Genomic DNA, 12,341 nt, shown 5'->3' on the forward strand with positions numbered 1-12,341 from the left:
CATCATGTTTTTTGATAAAAAAAATGATTTTTTAAGCAATGGCTATTTTTTAAAATTGTAGAACATTGATTTTTGAATCTTATAAAAAACTAACTTGTGTTGGAATAGGACCATCCAAAAGTCGATTCCCACATAATCAGGCATGTAAATCACATTTGTATGGTTAGATTTTAGAAAAAAATAGAAACAATCCTTCCAAAGCTCGATAGGCGCGCCCTAAGCACAAAAAAGCATCAGGCACCTACCCATCACTATATATATATATATGGTGATCTTCAACAAAAAAAAAAAGTTAACACCACTAAAGAGATTTGAACTCAACCTTGACCTTTGAAGGCCAAACGCAATACCAACGCACATAACAAACTTGTCATAGAGAATTACTCTGTATGTGTCTTCATCAACAAATCATGATTAATTGGCAAAAGAATTGGTCAACCTAGGCAGTTTGTATTAATCGACATAACGAAAAATCATGATTAATCAACAAAAAATTTGTCTTCACATTTCAACAATAAAAAACTAAAATAAATAATAAATTCAAGAGAAACTAATTCAAATATCCAATAATCTAGCAATCTTAATCATTACATAGTTAAATAACAAAAAACCATTAATAATTTAAAGATCCCAACAGATCTTTTGTATCCATAACCTAATTCAACAAATTATATAAAAATCCAAAATCAAAATTTTTAAACAACATTAAGAGTTCACTCATAACCTCTAAGCAATTCTTAAACAAACATTCAAAAAATAGAAACTCGCAGACCATGGCAAATATACAAACGAAATTACTTGTTGTTGTTCTTTAACTATTACATATATACTTTAGTGTTACCAACGTGGCCCTGCTTCTCAGGTAGGAGCAGCTAGTGCACACCACCTTGTGTTGGGACATTGCAGGTTCAAAACCCAATGGTATAGTTGTATAACTGGTAGGAGTCTCCCTAACCCCAGCTTGCCTTTCAAAAACCTATGTATACTTTAGTGTTACACAGGAATGAACAGATTAGTTATCCCCATACACCATCAAGGCCATCCTTCTCCACAAGACAAAACTTATGTTGTAATGGTTTTATACACCATGAAACTACCACGAATTACCAAGTACCATCTTCATCTTGCGAGTTTCGTTTCCAAGAAACATTTTATATTATTCTCAAAAATCTGGGTTTGAGGATTTTCTTGGTGAAGGAAAATATCATGATACAGTATTTTTTTATAAAAAAAACGGCAAAATAAATTAATTAAACATAAAGAATTTATATAAGAAAAATAAAGGGAAAGTGAAAGATATACAAGATTTAACATTTGCTTTTATCGCATTAATATTATCACATTTTCAAAATAAACTCTTCTTCCAAGTAAATATAGTTTCAAAATAGGCAACCCTATCAAGATTATACTAGCTTTGGAAAATTATGATAAATTCATGATATGAGTGAAGGATACAAGAAACACTTCAATGAAATGAGAGAGAGAGAGAGCATTATCTACCAAAACCAGTTAGAAAATCAATAAACACAATTAAAATTAGCAAAATTGAAAAAGGAATCCAAGAAAATACACTAACCATCAAGCTTTTTGTAAGCAACGCTTCTTCTATATCCATGTGTTAAAGGTGAATAGGGAAACAAAACATGCGAATTTACAACCCTAAAATGTTGCATGATCGAGGATTGTTCACGTATGCCCAAAACATGACCAAGTTCATGAACGCCAAGCATATCGTAGGTTCTAGATAGGGGTGGCAATCGTGTCGGGTTGGCGGGTCAACCCGACGGGTTGGCGGGTCAGCATACCTCAACCCGAACCCGACCCGTTTATTAAACGGGTCGGCTGTGGCAAACACGAACACGACCCATTTAATAAACGGGTAACCTGACACGACCCACCAACCCATTTAATAAATGGGTTGGGTCGGGTAAACGGGTTCTCGGGTTGGGTTGGCGGGTCGACGGGTTGGCGGGTTGGCGGGTTGGCAGACGGGTTGGCGGGTTGACCCACTCGCCTAACCCGTTTATTAAACGGGTCAGCCGGGTTGGCGGGTTGGCATACCCCCAACCCGAACCCGACCTGTTTAATAAACGGGTTACATGGGTCGACCCGTTTATTAAACGGGTTGGCTTAAGCCCAACCCGAACCCGCCTAAGAGGCGGGTTGGCGGGTCGTGTCAGGTTTTGCCACCCCTAGTTCTAGACACGAGTTCATGAAGTTGGACACAATGTTCACACTTCACATACCCCTCTTGGTTTTCTCATTTAGAATTTGAAAGGATTCAGAGTCATAAATCAAGTTGGTTGGATGAAGTTAGGGTATCATGAATAGAACATGAACCCCAACATGCCCACTATTTATATGTGCGGGTGTGGGTTCGGGTTGACCCGACCCAGCCTCAATTCGACCCGTTGACAAGGCAGATTGAGCTAAGCCCACGCCCAATCATGATCTGACTCGTGAATAGAATAATGCTAATATGGGATTCATGAAAAATAATATAGTCGGGTTTGGGTTCTACATATTTGTCCTGACTACTATTTATATGGGCAGGTTCGGATAAACCCAGTCGCGCCCCGACCCGACCAGTTGACAACCCTATAAGGCAAGAACGTAATGCTTGAAAGGTAAGGTTAGTACACAAAGCCTTAAAAGTAAGGTACTACATGTCTCGCTTGTCTTTTTTGTTTATGCTTGATAATAAGAATCTAGTTAGTCTCTTTGTCTACTCTTTTTGCTATTTTTTTCTGGCTTTTCAAGTATATCATGATATAATGGCATTATAATAAATAAAACTTGAATGTTTCTTTGTTCAAACTACATATCTACATTTTCAAAATGTTCAGAATTTGATAACACCTAAGATACCCTTAAAAGTTGTGAATTTTTTTATCTTTTATGTTAACTCCAAATATGCAATTGATTTGTACAACTAGCTACACGGTATGATATTTTAAAGTTGGCTTTTGGCTTTCATTATTAGACAATTTGTCATCTTTCATTGTCAAATCTAGCATTTTCACTACGGGTGGCAATCAGGTCGGGTTGGCGGGTCAGCATACCTCAACACGAACCCGACCCGTTTATTAAACGGGTCGGCTGTGGCAAACACGAACCCGACCCATTTATTAAACGGGTAACCCGACACGACACGGTTAACCTTTTTAATAAATGGGTCGGGTCGGGTAAACGGGTTGGCCGGTTAGCGGGCGGGTTGGTGGGTCGGGTTCGGGTAAACGGGTTGACCCGTCCACCTAACCCGTTTATTAAACGGGTCAGCCGGGTTGGCGGGTTGGCATACCCCTAACATGAACCCGACCTGTTTAATAAACGAGTTAGGTGGGTCGACCCATTTACGACACGAACCCGTTTAAGCCAAACCCGAACCCGGCTAAGAAGTGGGTTGGCGGGTCGTGTCGGATTTTGCCACCCCTAATTTTCACCAACCATACATGTTTCAAGGGAACTATATAGAATCGATTCTTAAAAAGTTTGAGTAAGGGTGTGGATCTTTTTTTTTTGTGAGAGAAATTTTGAAGTAGATTTTAAAAATAGTTTGAAATTGGATCCAGTTTTTAGAGAGATGATAGCTTATTTATTCAAGAAAACTTGTCTTTCCTCCTCAGTCGAGTAAGGATTACCTGATTTAGGGGTACAACTTATTGTCCTTCAATTCATTGCATGAAGTTCAACATACTTTGATTCAATCTCATACAAAAATTGACAACACCTGGAAAAACACAAATAAGGACAAATGTGCAAAAATAGAGATAAACATACTCTAAAATAATTAAAATAATATAAATAAAATATCTCGGAAAGCCCTCTTAAGACTGGTAGATGAGCACTCAATCCGACGGCAAAAACTCCACATAGCACTAGCTTAGGGAGGCTCGGGTCCAATAAAATGGACCCTAGGACTGGACCTACAACTAACAAGTGGGCTACTCAGTTCATCAAAGTAGGGTTGCTAGATTCTTGGTGCAACAGGACTTTTTGACTCCAGTTTTGGATAAGTGGAATAAAAGGGGATAGCCCTATTCATAATTTTTATATTGGGCTTGGATCTATATTTTAGGTTATTTAGATCTAGATATCTAGATTCAGTTGTCCCATAATAGCCAGCTCCTGATTGGCCAGAAGGGCTAGATGTTAAAATCTGGTTGGCTGAGGCTTCAAGGTCTTATCAGATTGGCTAAAGCTATTTCTTAGAGGCTAATTTTTCTGAGACACTGGTAGGATAGAATCTAAGGATTGTGAAAAAAAAGCTTAAATTCAGATTTAGGACAGGAATGCAATGTCTATCTTCATTATCTGTGTAAATTTGAGATAAATGGGTAATTTGCTCTTAATGATGATGGGTGTAAATGATAATCCAGAGGTTTTGAAAGATTAGGGACAATTTGAGATAGCTCTAACAAGTCAACTTGTTTTGGTCAGTGTAGGTTTAAGATTGAGGTGTAGTTTGATGTGTTGAGAAGTTGGAATCCTGTATTTTAGTTCATATTTTGAACAAAAGCCTTGAGAACACTGTTTTGAAGAAAAAAAAATGTACTTGAACATAGTTAAAGTTAGTGTTTTCGAAAAGGGAATCTTTTTTCGGAAAACTATTTGATCAAAATTGGGGTGTCTATAATGAAAAATTTATAATAAGTTGTTTTATGAAGCATTATATGCAGCCTTGTATTGTGACAAAATAAGATTTTAACTTTGATTGGCCTACATAAAGCTTAAGATAGAAAATAAAATTAACTGGTTCTTTTGGTTGTTTTGATATATAAAAAAAATTGTTTAAACATGAGAGCATGATAGGCAATTGTTGCAGTTTTTTCATACAATGCCGTGGTTGAATAACCAAGATTGAGTGAAGAATGTGAGAGAATAAAATGGATGCCTCAATCTAGGGAAAAAACAATATCCAATAGTCAAAAGGGAGAAATTCACTAACCTTGAACAAGATTGAATTCAATACAAGCAAAGAATCCTTATTAAATTCAATATGAAGGAGCATTCTATAGAAGGGCATATTGACTTCACAACCCAAGTCATCAACAAGGACGGTTTAAAATAGGGTGGCAATTTCTGACACGACCCGCCAACCCGACTCGCCAACCCGCCTCTTAGGCGGGTTCAGGTTGGGCTTAAGCCAACCCGTTTAATAAACGGGTCGACCCGTGTAACCCGTTTATTAAACAGGTCGGGTTCGGGTTGGGGGTATGCCAACCCGCCTGACCCGTTTAATAAACGGTTTAGGCGGGTGGGTCAACCCGTCTGCCCGACCCGTCAACCCGCCAACCCGACCCGTCAACCCGTTAACCCGACCCGCCAACCTGCCTACCTGCCAACCCGATCCGTCAACCCGCCAACCTGACCTGCGAACCTGAAAACCCGTTTACCCGACCCAACCCATTTATTAAATGGGTTGGCGGGTCGTGTCGGGTTACCCGTTTATTAAACGGGTCAGGTTCGTGTTTGCCACAGCCGACCCGTTTAATAAACGGGTCGGGTCGGGTTCGGGTTGAGGTATGCTGACACGCCAACCCGCCAACCCGACCCGCCAACCCGACCCGATTGCCACCCCTAGTTTAAAATGTGCAAGGATGCTTGATTTTCAAGCTTCTTAAACCATCAAGGCTGCTAGTAGAATAACATCCATATTCCACACCTTGATGACAAGGTGAAGTTACAAACCTAAGGTGGTAAGTAAAGTCTAATTTATAATGGGACTTGAATTCTGTAAAAACACTTCGTACACGCCCAAGCATTAGTTGCCGCCACTGCAGTGCACCATGCTTGTGCACATGCTACACACTTTGCACAACCCAGTGCCGAACCCAAGCACAAAGTACACTCTGTGGCATGCACCTCTTTCTTTTGCACCATGCATTGTGTCAAGTCTCATACCATGGCACGCTACAATGATCTTTGAGACTTTGTGTGCAACAATCGCAATGCTTTATTTTAATTAAAAAGTCGGATTCTCCTTGTCTATATCGGTTTTGAGTTGGTTGTTTGATGTCCGAGAAAAGCTAGGTGATGGGTCGTTCCCTTTCTGTCCCCTGACCTGATGAGTGTACAAATGCCTTAGCCTCACGTGTTATGGAGCATATAGTGACCCATGAACATGATCTAAGCATAACCTCGCCTTCAAAGAAACAAGGTCTTTCGACCCCCAAATTATATATTGATGTCATTAGGCCCTACTCTAACACTACAAACTTGGTAAAGTACCTTTGATTTAACTGGCATTTGAATATATAAGCATTGATATACTCAAACAAGCTCAAGCTCAAGCTCAAGCTCAATAATAACAAAAATCTTAATAAAAACATAGAAAATTAATAATAAAAAATACAAAAATAATTTTATTATTTTAATATATCAAAGCAGGATATATGAATAAAAAAAAAAGCGTAAGAACATGCTTTTAACTTCATGAACACTCATAAATGATAAAAGTGAACTAACATAAATCAATAATACATTAAAGGTGTTACATTTCTCATAAATATGCGTTAAAACCTAATTTTATAATAAATTGGTGACCTCCATTCACAAAAAAAAAGTCAATTGATGGGTTTGAACACCATCAAGGTAATAAATGTGTTATATTATTAATATTGGTTTTTACAAAAGTGGATCAAAGATAATACAAGTTAATAGTGTGATGAGTACTAAAAACATTGTTTCATACCTCAACCATTACACTACTACATTTGAATCTTGCACCATATCCATTGAAGACCATTTGAAATAAGACTAATAATTCACCCTTAGTGAAGCAACCTTCACTATGAATGCCTACCACATTGAGCATCCTATTTCTTGTAATAGTTGTATAATTTGATTTACATGATTTGAACTATCTATCAATCATCTGATTTGACAACTTGTTTCAATACAAAATTTTCAATTAAATCAAATGGTCATATAAATTATTAAAGTGTAGCCTCAATATCACATAATTTGTTCCATTTTGTAAGGTTGACCACATGAATTCACGATATAATTGAACAAAATGTCATATTTTAGATTTAAAGCCATGAGTTACAACATTACGACTATATAAGTACTTGACCACATTTAACACCAGCCTTTTCACCATTTGGATCCAATTATTTGCATCAACGTAGGATATAAAAATAACAAAACACAATAACAAACTCATTCAAGGGATAGTAATTTATATTAATATAATATAAAAATTAGGTAACTAAAACAATATGAAGAACTACATTAATGGAACAAGACTCCAATAATTCACCATTAATGGAGCAACCTTCACAACAAATGTTCGAGTTGCAATATTATGAATAGAAAATGTTCGCCAAACTTAACACCATTTATTTTACCATTTGGACCCAGCTCTTTGTATCTACGTAAGATACAAAAATATCAAAACACAATGACAATCCCATTAAAAGGAGACTAAATTATATTAATATACTATACATCATGTAACTAAAATAACATAGACCAAGTTCTCTTTTCTTAATATCACAATAAGATACTTGATTAAGTTGCTATTAATTCAAAACAACTAAACCAAACTATCAAATTCTTAACTAAAAGTAACTCATAAGTTAATTGGTCAAAATTTTGCTTAAGTTGCGCCTTATTTCAGGATCAACATAATGCTCAAAGATGTCATGGATGAACCATAAAAAAGGACAAATGACCGATGTTAGTCGAATATAGCATATTTTAAAAAACAACCGCAATATTTACAAATTTTGTATTTAACCAAAAATTGACTTGTAAATTCCTTTAGACAATTTTACCCTTTCTACTTGAAAATAAGAGACTCCAATCTTATTATCTTTCATTCCATCTCCATCATCCCTATCACCACCACTACCACTACCATCAGTTATCTATCATCACTACCACCACTTATCCACCATCAACATTGCCATCATCATTGCTACCACTATTATCGCTATTGCCATCACCAACACCACTACCATTTCCATCATCATAATTATTGCCTCCACACCACCATCTTCGGTCACCTCTATCATCCTCCGTCACCATTGCCACCACCTTCATCATCACCACCAACATTGTCATCACCATCACCATTGCCATCATCATCATTGTTACCACCATTATCACTATTGCATCACCAACACCACTACCATTTCCATCATCATAATTATTGCCTCCACCATCACCGCCATATTCACCATTGTCACCTCCACCATCCTCCGTCACCATTGCCACCACTTTCTTCATCATCATCACCACTACCACCACTATTACCATCCCCATCATCACCATTACCACCAACACCATCCACTACCACCATTGTCATCATCACCAGCTATGCCGATATAAGTAGTTGGCAGGGCAATTTTGGACGAGGCTTAAGGAGGTTATCGTTGCATGGGCTAGTATGAGCTTTGGGGGACAAAATCTCCTATATATGGAGAGTGTAGGGATGCACATGAGCTGAGCTTGGAATGTATAAGCTCGACTTGTCCCAAAATCAATATGTACAGGCTTGGCTTGAGCTCGTCCCGAGCTTGAACCGAGTTGAGCCTTAACCGGGCTAAGCTCGGGGCAGTGTTTCGCATTGTTGCTGCACAACAGAACGAGTTGGTTTGAGCTCAGCTCAAGCTCAACAAACAAAGAGAGAGAGTTCTCCCCTCTCCCTTCAATCAAGAAGCACTTGTCCTGTGATGACGGGGGCAACTGAGCGAGCGCCACATATTGGGGATCCTTTGTGGAGAGAGAGAGAGAGAGAGAGAGAGAGAAGGGGAGGATGCCACCTCACTCTCTTCTTCCTTCTTCATCTTCTTTCAGTCTTCTTTGTTGAAGGGACGTCAAAGGGACGAGGCCACGAGGGGCATCAAAAACTCGAAGGGGTGCATAAGATTTTCTAGAGAGAGAGAGAGAGAGATTGGAGACAGAGCTAAAGAGGGACATGTCATGCATTGGGCTGGAGAGAGAGAGAGAGAGAGAGAGAGAGAGAGAGAGAGACATAAGGCTCGAGAAGGTCGTGGATAAGGCTCAAGAAAGGATGGGGTGCAATTTTTTATAAATAATATATATTTTATATTATATAAATTATAAATACGAGTTGAGCCTACCAAAACTCGGCTCGTTTGCTTGATCAAGCCTCAAATCTTAGTTCAAGCTCAACTCATTTACTAGATGCACCAAGCCCGAGCCGGCTCTATTCATTAAGCATTCCTAAGAGAGCGGATGGGAGGTGAAAGTGCTGACATAAGTGGGCTAGGAGTATGGGGCAAAGTTGTTTGCTTCAACCGGGTGCATATTGCATAGACAAGGATGACGTTTGGTGGTAATGGTGGTGTGGATGGAGGTAGTGACAATGGTGGTAGTGGTAATAGTGGTAGTGATGATTATAATGGTAGTGGTGATGAAAATGATGATGGATGATAGTGAAAGTAATGGTGATGATGATGTTAGCAATTGTGATTATAATAACAATAGTGATGGTGATGGTGAAGAAGTTTGATATGTTGGAGTCACCCATGTAATTTGGGTGTTACCCACATTAAGGACTCCCATAAAGGTGTTGCTATCAGATAAGTCCCACAATTTTGGAAGGAAACAATTACGTAATTGTTTCACGTAATTGTTTCCTAATAAAGATTAATGCTATAAAAGGTGGTGTTGATGAGAGACCCCTGTGCAGAAAACAAAAGGGAAATCATACATGATTTCATTGCTGAGATTGGATCCTGCTCACCATCACTGAAGGGCCTACACTCATTGAGGGTAGCGATTGGTTGGGGAGTAGAATATCTCAGAGTCGTTGATTGGGCCGACATGGTCGCTCCAGGTATGCCATCGCCCTTTCTCTTGCGCAGGCTCCAACATTGGGTTATGGGACCATGCTTACACTGTGCTTGTGCGTTTATGCCTATATTTTTTTCTTGATCGCATTTTTCTGACAAAATTGTCGTGTGAACGACGACACCCCACTTCTTGACCTCAACCGGGTCGGTTTCTTAAAGAAGAGAGGCGCAAATGTCGTATTCAGGATTCAGACGGGCAATCCCCTACCGGTTTTGGGAAAGTCAAGCGTAGTGCCTGTTGTTTCCCAAAATGCCAAAAAAAAAAAAAACAGAGTCGGCTTAAGGGTTACCTATAGCCATCGAGCTGTAGAGGCTTTTGTCGGCGCCAAGGCAGCCGCATATCATCGCCATGGTGGGGAGGTTGCCGAACCGTTGAATTTCCAACAACGTATGGCAAGTCCCTTCTTTGTTACACCAGGAACCAGGAAACCCCCCTTTTGCTATTTTTTTTTCCTCTGTCGTTGTTGCCCTGATGGTCGAATCTTGTGGACGTCGTGGTTGCATCACCGAGAACAGGCGGCCTTCGACAACCATTTCACTGGTGTCAGGGGCCATTCGGCGATGTGCGACATCTGAAGCACCATCCTTCTGCTCTGTTCCTTTTAGCCATGGGGCTATGTTGGGGCAGTAGGCATCATCAAAGGTGTATTGCCATGGATAGGTGACTGTCATCGGCTGGGCACCGACGTCGGTCATCGTACGGCAACGTGGGTCATTGTGGGGTGATGAAGGGGGAGAAATCATTTTGGTTTCTCAAGTTCTATAAACAGAAACCCTCGAGTTTTTTGTCTTTATCAATGGACTAGGATTGGGTCCAATATTTTGAACCGGTGATAGGCCCGATCCAAACCCTTTTTGGTAGATCAGGTCTGTCGTTTCCCTTGGATCAACCCTGGACCCATAATGGTTTTTGGTATGGGTCTGATCCAGAAAGACCGGGTTTGACCCAAGTTATGATTGGATCAGATCAGACCCATACTTGGTTTGTATCAGGTCAGACCCAGATCCATTTTATACTATGTGAGACCCGGATCTAGTTTGGACCAGCTTATACCTGAATCTGGTTTGTATTGGGTCAAACCCGGATCCGGTTTATATTGGTTCAGACCCAGATCTAATATGCACCGGGTCAGACCCGAATCTTATTTGAACTGAATTGGATCCATGGATGGTCCAGGCACTATTTGGCCTGAACTAGAACATGAACTGATACCACCCATTCCAGAACCGGGTTGAAACCGTTTTTAATCAGTTCTTTTCAGTTTTTCACCGGTTCCAAGATGCTAAGACATTATTTTCATAAATATATAAAGATACAAAGATTTTGACATACAATTATAGGGTTTTATGAACTTTTGTTCATACTTAGCACAGATACATAAGGTTCAAAACCGGTTTAAACCCTTGGATGACTGGTTTGAGGTTGTTTCAGACCGATTTGGAGCTGTTTTAGACCGATTCAAGGTGTTTTCAAACCAGTTTGGGTCATTTTCAAACCGATTTCTGCTTGAGGACTCTAGGTTTTACCCATCCGAGCTTATTTTATCGTTTATCATGCATTTTATTTAAGATTATGCATGCATTATGTATGACTAATATTGAAATCAAAGATAGTTAAATAACTTAGTAAATTTATGTTACCAAAGTAATTGGATGATGTATGTTATCAATTTTGTTCTATCATACAATTTTATCCATATTAATATTGTACTTAAATTCATGAAACGATAAAGCAACCCAAAAGGATTTTCATCGTGTTTCAAATTTATGTATGGTAAAATAGGGCAAATGTGTTGAGATACATCATGCATGTGTACCCAAAGGTGTCATGTGTTGATGATCTAGCTTCACATGAGCTTTAGTTTTACCAACTATGGTTAGTAGGCATAGTGATTACGCGTGTCGGAGTTCCTACCAAAGTAGGGCTCTGATAACTCTTCTCACTCGCCCGAAGATAAGCATATCAAAGGCTTTTTATTTATTATTTTTTCATCAAGTTTGTCTCGTATATGCTTTCTTTTGATACATGTCTTTTGTCATGCAGTTTCTGGTTATGTGATTTTAGATAGCTCGAATACTATTTCTTTTCTTGATGGATCTAATTTTAGTGATTGAAAAGAAAATATCATTTTTATATTAGGGTATATAGATTTAGATTTGACCTTAAGAATGGATGAGCATGTTGCCCTGACATATCAAAGCACTGCTGAACAAAAGAGTACTTTTGAGAAGTGAGAGCATTCAAATAGACTTAGCCTATTACTTTTACAATCTAAGATAGCTAAGAATATTCGAAGTGTTATCCCACAATGCAGGACAGTGAAGGAATTATTGAGTGTTATTGAAACATAATTTGTCAGTTCAAATAAGGCCAGGACTAGTACCCTAATGTCAAAACTTATAACTATAAAATATTTTGGAGGAGGTAATATTCGCCAGCATATTTTGAAAAGGAGGAACATAGCGTCCCAGTTGAATGACATGAAGTTGACCATTTTTTACTCATTTTTAGTG

This window comes from Nuphar pumila, chromosome 10 (assembly GCF_984573655.1).
Source record: "Nuphar pumila chromosome 10, dmNupPumi1.hap1.1, whole genome shotgun sequence".
Classification (NCBI taxonomy): Eukaryota; Viridiplantae; Streptophyta; class Magnoliopsida; order Nymphaeales; family Nymphaeaceae; genus Nuphar; species Nuphar pumila.